Genomic DNA, 9453 nt, shown 5'->3' on the forward strand with positions numbered 1-9453 from the left:
GGTCACAGCAGACAGTCTTAATGTCTCAGTGCTTCATTGTGGCACAGACAAACACAAAGGTTTTTTTTATTTTTCTTTCTTTTTTTTCTCTGTAGAGATGTGCAAAATGAATCGACAGCCTAATATTCACCAGGGCACCGTCTCATTCCAGGTGTGTGTAACAACACACTTCAGTCATCAGGATTCGGAGGCAGTCAAATGAACATTAGTGCCATAAACTGTGATGTCTAATTCAGGAAAGTCATTTTAAATCATCACCAGTGGCTTGAAAAAAGAAGATGCAAACTGTACTCATGTTCTCGTGCCCTATAAGAAAAAAAAAAAAAAAAAAACACATGTTCAGTATCACCCAATAAATGTCACAGTAATGCTTTTACAGGCTAGCACAAGGAAGACAGACTGTTTCTCTGACACTGTGGAGTCGTTTTCCTTTTTCTTTTTTTTTTTTTTATCCTTATGTGGCCCACGACACAGCCAAAGGCTGGAGATTGAGATGAGGATATCGATCCCTTTAAAACAAATTTTTCACAATACACCTGCCACTTTACACCAAACAAAACTCAAATGTTACGATAATAGAGGTACATGGGAGGGTGGGGTGCGGGTGGTGGTGGTGGTGGTGGTGGTGGTAGGGGAGTCCCAGTCCTTGTCAAAGCAAGAGTAGGAAACAGAAAATGGTCTCAACTGCTGCAGCTCCTCTACAGCACTCAAAGACAACCGCCATAAATCAGTTTAGCGGGACAGATATACGTGTCCTTCTGGACTATCATGTGGACTCAGATGCGTGTTTGCAGATTGCGTTTAGCCTCATCCAAGCCACAGTGAAATCAAATCGTTTCTCTCTGGCTGGTGCCAAGCACTGAGACAAGTCACCATGTTACATAGCTGAGACACAATAAAGCGGGAAATGAACCCAGCTGATGTCTAAAGCATTTGGTTTAATGAACAGCTCTTCCTAAAACTCCTCAAATTATCCTCCTCCTACAAAAAAAAAAAAAAAAAAAAAAAAACTAAATAAAATCACAAATCAAATGTTGCATATCCATCCACTGGTCGCCAGACACATACCCCTCTCTCCTAATGCAGAAAATATAACCCCAAAAGTTGGCGCATGACTGACCCAGGAGGCTTCGACTCCCCGTACCAAACACAACCTTCCTGGAGGCCTCTCTTCAAATTCACTCAGAGGCTCTGATGAAGTTTCTCCACCTCCTGCACCTGAGGCTGGAGCCACAGAAGTGGTACAGTTTAGCGAGAGTGTGTGTAAGATCATCAGCACTTGGATTATTAGTGGATTGAGCGGGCTATTTCTGCAGGTGATTTACACCCAGTGTGAGGTGCTCAGGCTTTTATATTGCATTTTATGTGCAGATAGATTCACTTTTTGGAACACAGCCATCCCACAGTGTCAGCTCCTGGGCAAAGGTCTTGAGGAGGACACTGAGGTGAGAGGCGATGGGGACTGAGAGGAGGATTATGTTGTTACTGTCACCACTAATTTAAAAAACTGAGTTTTATATCCCACAGAGAGCAGCAGCAAAAAAAATCTTTTTTCATTTCCCTTCCTGTAGCCGACCTTTGTTTTTCTAACAAGACATTTACAAAGACTCAAGACCTTCAAAATGTTTGAGAGCACAAAATGATAACAAATGGTACTTTCTAAAGCTGAGGAGGTGACTTTTCCAAACTGCCTCTTTGTGGATGCTCAACTTGAAGGTTATGATGAATCCCCCCCCCCCCCCCCCCCCCGAAATTGGAGCCGTTCAGAAACGCATACATCTTACTCAACACTTGTACTTATTAAAGCGGTAATTCAGCTGAGGGTGAATCAAAGTGTGGTCTAATTCATTTTATCGAGATGCAAGATGGGAAAAGGGGGCTGGGAGCCCCGGCTCCACATCTTACCAGGGGGACTCGGGATATTGCAACCGAGCGTACAGACCAAATTAGACACCATTATTGAACAAGGGGCCACCGATTCTGCCATTTATTTAAATTACGCGCGGCTGACATCCATTTAGAGCCAAGGCAAATGATGAAACAGCAACAGCACACTGACCTGCACGAAGCCCTCAGCTTGCAGCGAGCCCGGCCGAGGCAGCGGCACACAAACTTCCAGCGGTGCGCTTTAGTCCAAACTTGCAGGCAGCGGTGGGCAGAGTGCGCCGCGGCGTCCGCCTGTCGACAACAGCCCCGCGTTGCAGAAGAATCGACACAGTTGTAATTCTTCACACACACACACAAACACACACACACACACACGCACGCACGCACGCTCACACGCACAGCTGTCAATCCTGCGCACAAGCCCTCCCGGCTTGTTTTCGCCGTTGAAACCGAGCCGTGCCCGGTGCGGAATAGTAAGTGCGACTGCGTTGTGCTGCGTTGTGGTGTCAGGAGCAGAGAGAGAGACACACACACACAGAGAGAGAGAGAGAGAGAGAGAGGGAGAGAGGAAGAGAGAGAGAGGGAGAGAGAGCTTCAGCTGCCAGCTCCGTCAGAAATCTTCCCAGTTCTCCCCGCAATTCTCTCCAGCAATTCAGCTGCCCCCCTTTTCAGGAGGTAACACAGTTATGTGTCTCCTGTGGTCCGACAACAGTGCAGGATGGGTTTTTTTTGTTAGTTTTTTTTAGTCACAGAAAACTGAGTCGGTGAGGACGCGGAGGCTCAGCCGCCGCTCAGCTGCTCTTTTGTCCGATATGCACTTGTCAGCTGATAAACTGCGCATCCCGTCGCTCCCCTCGGCGTCGCCGCTGCTCTGCCTATCAGCGCCGCGCTGGCTGCACTGCTGAGGGCCCCAAATAAAAACCAGGGTCAACTGCGACCTCCAGTCAGGAAACAACATGCAAAAGACGGAAAACAAGTTTCCATTAGTAGAAAAACACGCTATTTACCTCACAGGCGGGACCTGCTCTAACTTAGACTGCGTCAGCCTGATGCCACCGACTGGATAAGATCACGTTTTTAGTCAATTACCGGCTGGGAAAAAATATCTCAGTGACTTCAACATGAAACAGAGCAGAGGTGGATTTACAGCATCCTCTCAGTCTGTTTCCCTCCGCCTGCTCTGCCCTCTTCCTCTTTTGTATTGAGAAGCTGTTCATTAAAGCTTACCTATGGTGCCACATAATTGGCTGCCTCTCCAAATCTCCAGTTTCTCACCTTTTCCCCGGCAAGAAGGAAGGCAAACGGAGAGGCGGACTGATGTAAATAAATGTATTCTTTTCTGACGGAACACGGTTATTCACGCTGTTAATTAAACTGTTAGATAAACAAGGAGGCCTGAAACGACTCGGTGTTCAAATGAAAGTGTTGCCTCTAGACCGGCAGCTGAATAAAGCTTGATTCATATTGTTTTTGCTCCATCCACCATCTGTTGTGGAATTGATCAACTGCGGCAGGGTTATGCAATGAATATGTCCAATTTAACTTCTATCAACCCAGAGCCTGAAGAAATGTTATTCTAATGCATATCATTTTAAGATTGTGTCCCCACGTCTTCCACATTAACATACAGCAGAGCGTGGGCTGGCTTTGAGGGGCTCTGTCGGCCTTAAGTTGACAGAATTGATGTTCCTCACATTTTTTTTTTTTTTTTTTAAGTGTGAAAACTTCATCTTGATGAGCTCCAGTTACAGAGATAAAGTACATTTGCCTCCCGGCCATTTTCCGTCCTGGTCTTAAACCAAAACCACATTTTCTTTGAATTAGCTTTGTGATTGAAGAAAACATACGAGACTCTATCTGATAGGCTTCAAATGATAGCATTTAGAGGATAGAGCGTGGAAAGCAGAGTTTCATTAATTACAAAAGCAACAGCCCACTAATCCCACTAGAAAGGCATTTTGAGGCCGAGTCGTTTTGGTTCTGAGGGAGAGAGAAGAAAGAAAGACTAACAATACCAATGGTAGATCACAGACCTTCAAGCTATGGTCTGCAGGCCCCTTGGCTCAATAGGGGGCCAACTACTGCAGCTCTGACTGGGCAGTTTTTTTTTTTAATCCCCTTCCTGAATTTACCCCACGTCCGACCACATGCAGTGATGAAGTTATCACTGAGGACAGCTTTTCTCCAAGCAAAATCAGCCCTGGCCTTCGATGCTTGATTCTTTTATTATACTCGGAGCACATCAAAAACTTGCCTCCATCAAATGGCATTATCTGCATGAAAGGCAACTGCCCAACAATCTATCTCCAACTCTGCCATTCAACATTCAGTCAAGGGCATGCAAGAAGAGAGGAAAGGAATAAAGGACATAAAAAAGGAGATGAATTTCTGTAAAGGCTGCTGAAGCCAACACTCCTCCTGCTTCCGCCCCTCCTTCTTCCCTCCACTTTAACTACTTTCCTCCCTCGTCTGTAATATTCTTGGGGGCTTTTCAGACACTGTATGTGGACGTTAGTTACTAAGCAACATATTCTAACATGAAGGTTCTCTTAGGTTTGGTACACCGGGGGGTTAATGATAGATTAACGTTCCTTCACTTTCTTGAACCAAAGAAAAGAGCTCATTCTTTTTCATAAAAATGTTACTACAATTCATCTTTAGTTTCCATCCTTGATTCAGATATCCTTTCTTGTGAGACCTTCGGCAAGGCTGTAGTTTCTCCCAGACACCCAGTTCTCGTCCATGCAGTCAACTGTGCCCTCTATTGGAGGCCAGTCACTTTCAACATTCAAAGATTAGACTCAAAGAGTAAAGCGCAGTGTGATGAGTGTGCATACAGTAAACAACTGTGTTTTGCATGATGAAAAGAGCATTGCAGGAATTTGAAACTTAAAGGAGACGGAGATGTAAAAAAAATAAATAAAAAACTAAATAAATAAAAAAAAAAAAATCAAACAGATGGCCCACAGACAAATTTTAGATTGATGAATGAGTTTCACAGGATACAGTTTTATCAGTATATGAACACGCAGTGCTTGATTCATGCATCCTGTAGTGCTGCGCCTTGTTGAGACTCGCAGATTAAAGTCAGGAATAGTCACTGAAATTAAATTCAGGAACATGCTACCGTATTATTTGCTGCTTTTGCTACCTACAGCTCGCAGGGAGTGTGCCTGAATACACAAAACATGAACCAGAAACTTCACCATTGAAGCCCTAGAGCATAGCATACATTAAAGAATAAAAGCCCATATCTCTCCTCAGCTCCTTATGTTTTACACATGTATAGTATCAGCAGAGAAAACAGATGGGCCACACCATGGGGACAGAGAGACCTGTGGACATTATGAAAAAGCCAAAGACAAATTATGCATACACTCTCTTACTCTTCCTGTGTATGCAGGAATTTGTCCCCAAGGGGTCAGACAGCAAGCCTGATGTGTTCAGAGCTGCATCTTGTCTTGTCTCATGTCTGTTAAAAAGCAAGAGACACAATAGATGCGCTCTCTGTATATGTGCGGTGCATTATATTCACACTGTAAAGGCTATTGCCGTTTCTCAGTCTAGTATTGTGTTCCGCAAACTAAATGGACATGTATAAAGGGATTGGACAGAACTTCTCTTTTCATGTGGAAATGAATCCCTTCCCAAGGGACAAAACAGCTTTCACCCTCAGTTTTACAGTGAGGATTTTAGGTAAGCACCTTTCTGCCTTTTACATCTGAAGATAAGATTAAAAGGGGGGGAAAAGTAAACATTTAAAGTTTGTGACATGCGACATCAGCAATTTAAAAACGTGATAGTATTTGAATGAAAAGGGAAGTGTTAGCTTATGTAAAATGTGTCTCAGATTTATTGAGAGGACTGAGGTCTTTCACTGTCGCCTACAGTAAAGCAGGACAGAGATGGATGCCCCTCTGCCAAGCTTTCAAATCTCAGAGGACACTTTGAAACGAGATGGGAGGGCCTTGGTTTCCTTCTGAGACCATTTGCTGAACATTTCTATTGATTGTAGTGGGTCGCTATAGCACCACCAAGTTGAAAGAGGGACGTAGAAAACCTGAGAAACCAGACAGATGGAAAACAATTTTCAGGCCGGTGAAAGGTGATTAAAAAAACTCCTACCAGGTACATCAAAATTTTGTCTTTGCAGAACCTTAATGATTTGGAAATAGCTTGACTACACACACATCCTATACACACGGTCTCAAATAACAAGCTCTTTTTACACTTTTACTTTTGGTTGACAAAAACACAGTTCTGCTTTTGAATTTTTCTGGGAAAAAAAAAAAATCTGCTCACAATTTATTTTGAATTTGTTGATAATGAAAGAAAATCGACAGGCCTTAAACTTCAAACTAACAGAAATGCAGTTTAGATTTTTCAATATGTGGCTAAAAAGGGACAGTAAAATGAAATACTTTTGAAATATCAAACAGGCTCAATGTCATTCTAAATTTTTCAGATGGATGGACAGCCTCAAAGGGAAGAGACCTGTGGCGAATCAAAGCTGGTGCTGGGGGACTCCGTGAACTACATTCAGTTAATTTGAAAAGTTTGAGTAACGAGGGCGGTCTCCAGAGATAAAACACACTCACTCTCCGGGTAAGAGGAATTTGAGAGACAGTGGCAGAGCAGGCAGGGGCTTGTTTTGTTTACTTTTTCAGTAAGTAACTCAATGCTGGTACAGTGATTATGCAGTATAATGTTACATCTGTGGAATTATGGTGGAGCGGACATGGTGATAACACACTGATTCCTCCTCAGCAAGCAGCGCACAACCTCATAAATCTCACATTTTTGTCATTTCTCTGTTTCTATTTGAGCAGACATTTGGCTGATGGTCTTCAGGGCAACACTGGGAGCATGTGAAACCAGTGTATGAAACCAGATCCAATTTTGGAATAAATTTTCCAAAATATCTGATCATTAATATCAAAATAATCTTCTCGTACCTGCAGTAGACGCCTCTGAAGGTTAGCCTGGGTAAAAGCAGTGCAGTCTGTGCCGTCTGCTCTACCGCAATAATTTGCTGAGGAAAAAAAAAAAAAAAAAAACAGAGACTGTTTGTTTTGTTTTTCTGCCTAACTGTTCTGACTGCAGCTACATCACATTACTTAGAAACTGAAATTGAAGCAGTCGTGACACCGGGGACCGCTGGTTTACTTACTGACTTGTGAGACACATGTTAACTGCTGCTCAGGTAAACTGCCACCGACACACATCCTCGCCTGTCAGTTCGTAATCACTGCAAACACTTTTAAGCAGAGAGTGACACTGAATCTCCCTCTGTCAAGAAAGATGCTGCTACTCTACTCCTCCATCTATCATCACCCCCTCTGTGCTGATGAGGCGTGACTTTGTGTAGGAGGCCCTCTTGTCTGTGTCGGATCAGGCACGGTGGCCTTTACTGCTTGTTCTAAATAGTCAGTGCGATTCAACTTATATTGCAACTTTTAATGATGATATGTGTACATTGTAGAGCTTGGACCAACAAATTAAGATTAGATTAGAGTCAAGATACATTAGCGTTAATGTTTGGCCACCAGGGAGAACTGACAAGTTGATTTTTCAGATGTAAAATTTCCTGCTCAGTATCTCGCAGACAGTTAAAAAGAAAAACAAGGATCCATATCAGGATCGTTTAGTTATATTTTTTGTGCAAAAAAAATTTATTGACAGCTATGTCATTATTAGATTTTTTTTTAAAACTCCCAAATATCGATATCAGTATCAGCCTCAAACTCCAGAATTGGTTGGGCTACAGGACATTTTTTATTTTATTTATTTATTTTTGAAAAAGTAATTTCTTTTTTCTTAAAGTTACAGATGCCTTTACATCTAGCATGTTAGTTAGTTGCCTGAAGAACATTGGACATTGATGGATGCACATGACATGAGATATTGCACAAGGGACCAGTTTAATGCAAATGCAGGACAGTAGATTAAAACCTCACCATGTCCCCTCAAACTGTAGTTTTCCACAGACTGGTCACATGACCTGTCAACCTTAGAGAAAAGATGGAATTGTTCTTAAGTGAAAAAAAAAAACTGTTGTACATGAGACTGTAACAAAAATCAAACACCAACCTTCACTCTTCACTGCAAGTACTTCTTCACTTCTTACACAACTAAAGCTGATACTAAAAATATGTCGGAGCACTCTCCCGTCTTGGTGGACACTGTGTGCTGCCTACTTCTGCACTGCAGGTGAGATCCTTCATGTCCTTGTGTGCACTCTGTGCCCAGTGTACTTCCACTCTGCCATTGTTGAATTGTACCTGAGGCTGTGTCAAGCCCATCTTGGCTGAGTTCAAGTCAATTTCAAGACTAAAGACCAATGCCTCCCTGTCCCATTCAATGCTGAAATGGGCAATAAGTTGAGCACATGTCTGTTCGATTGCAACATATTGCATGGAGTCACAGTAAATGAGAAATTACATTTAGGCCTTTCTATATTCCATACAGATACTGTACAAGTATATTTTCAGATATTTTAATATAAATCTTTTGTGATAAACATTATGGGCTTTCAAACAATCATCCTCATTTTTAAAGTTTTTGTTTGTTTGTTTGTTTGTTTTTACATTTGTCTATTTCCTTAGAAAGAAACTGAGCATGATAGATATAATCTTGGTTTTTTCTATTTTCTTTCTGTGATTTGAATTGTGATTTGTGAGGCTATATCTATCTATCTATCTATCTATATCTATATATCTATCTATCTATATATACATATATACATATTATTGGAAATGGTGCTACAATGTCATTTTTTAAAGTAAAGCCTCTAACACTTGGGGCTGCATGTTTTCTTCCATTTCCATAAAACCTCCTTCTAACTAGTTATAGATTGGAATTAAAGATTCTGAATATAACTGATTGATTCATTTCCCTAAACGAATCAATCACTGAATGAATCAGTCACCACACCCACTCACCCACCCACCCCCGCCCCCCAGGGTCTGTGCCCATGTAACCAATTAACCAATAGTGAAAGCTCTGTCTCATACCTTGTGATCCATTGCATTAGTCAGGAAACACTGTACTCACAGTCTGTTAGGGACTGTATGAAAATTACTAGGATTTTTTGCCATTAATGACTGAAAGTGCACTAAGAATTTAAGATGGCTTTGCCTAATTTGAACCTGATTACGTTGATGGATATGTTTTCACATATATTTTCACATTTTTGGATGTTTTGTTTTAAATTTGAACTGAATCAAGAGCTGTCACTATATGAAAGGCATTCATGTTTTTTCAGACTTGGTTTTTAAGATGCAGAATAAAGGTCTGTGAGAAACGTCAGGCTCTCTAGTAAGACACCGTCAATCCCCAGAGACCCCTCCACAATCCCTTAAAAAAAATGTAGACTGCCTTCCCTTCAGCAAAAAGAACAAATAAATAATCCTCTCCCCTCTCTGAACCTCCCTTCGCCCTAATAATTTCTGAACAGTTCCTTAATGAGCTGAAGAATGAGATGGGCCTATGGGAGATTAGCCTGTAACTATCATGGTGCAAAACAAATGTGATGCCAGTAAGACAACACACAGGTGAGCACCAGTA

The 9453-nt window shown here is 41.9% G+C and overlaps 1 protein-coding gene across 2 annotated transcripts in view; it reads right to left on the reverse strand.

Annotated features, from left to right (window-relative positions):
- LOC139605593 (teneurin-3) overlaps positions 1-2953 on the reverse strand; it is a 134632-nt gene extending 131679 nt beyond the window's left edge. For both annotated transcript variants that reach the window (XM_071457201.1, XM_071457200.1), the window contains exon 1: positions 2060-2953. The gene's annotated coding sequence lies outside the window, so the exon portion shown is untranslated. The remainder of the gene's footprint in view (positions 1-2059) is intronic.
- Between the last annotated feature and the right edge of the window lie 6500 nt (positions 2954-9453).

The sequence above is a fragment of the Trachinotus anak genome, unplaced genomic scaffold (assembly GCF_046630095.1).
Source record: "Trachinotus anak isolate AG129_WGS33_773 ecotype Australia unplaced genomic scaffold, CSIRO_AGI_Tana_v1 ptg000021l, whole genome shotgun sequence".
Taxonomy (NCBI): domain Eukaryota; kingdom Metazoa; phylum Chordata; class Actinopteri; order Carangiformes; family Carangidae; genus Trachinotus; species Trachinotus anak.